This window comes from Trypanosoma cruzi, assembly GCF_000209065.1.
Source record: "Trypanosoma cruzi strain CL Brener chromosome Unknown tcruzi_1047053497515, whole genome shotgun sequence".
NCBI lineage: Eukaryota > Euglenozoa > Kinetoplastea > Trypanosomatida > Trypanosomatidae > Trypanosoma > Trypanosoma cruzi.
In genome coordinates this window covers 1-507 of record NW_890093.1, presented here as the reverse complement: position 1 = coordinate 507, position 507 = coordinate 1, and the positions used below count along the sequence as shown (strand labels likewise).

At 55.2% G+C, this 507-nt stretch overlaps 1 non-coding gene across 1 annotated transcript; it reads right to left on the bottom strand.

Moving 5' to 3' along the window:
• Positions 1-417: 417 nt before the first annotated feature.
• Tc00.1047053497515.10 lies at positions 418-507 on the bottom strand. The gene has a single exon (XR_008255105.1). It is a non-coding gene; the product is annotated as a spliced leader RNA, 5' partial (transcript).

The following is a 507-nucleotide window of genomic DNA, read 5'->3' as shown; positions in this document are numbered from 1 at the left end:
CCCCCCCCCCCCCTCCCAGGCCACACTGGGGAGGGGTCAGGGTCCGGGATGTCGGCCCCGGGATAGCGCCGTGGACGGCGTCAGGGGGCGGAAAAGACGCACATGGCGAGTGTGGAACAGCAAATGCAGCCGAGTGTGCGAGCAAAGCAAAAACACCGGAAAACACAGGAAGAAGCGCGGCATACGCGGAAAAAAGGCGAATAAAAGGAACGAGACGGAGAAAACACAAAACAAAACAAAGATGCAGGCAATAGCAGCCATGAAGCGAAAATGAGGGGGCCCGAAGGAGGTGGCGGACACGCAACGTGGGGGGGGGGGGGCAGCCGCACGAGGGGGTACGGGGCTATATATATATGGGTATATATATATAGGGGTATATGGATATGGCGGACAGACCCACAAAAAAAAAAAAAAAAAGGGGTCCGTAGACCCCGGTCAAAAGAAATTGACCAAACATAACCGCCAGAGGCGGGTTGGAAGCTTCGCGTACCAATATAGTACAGAAAC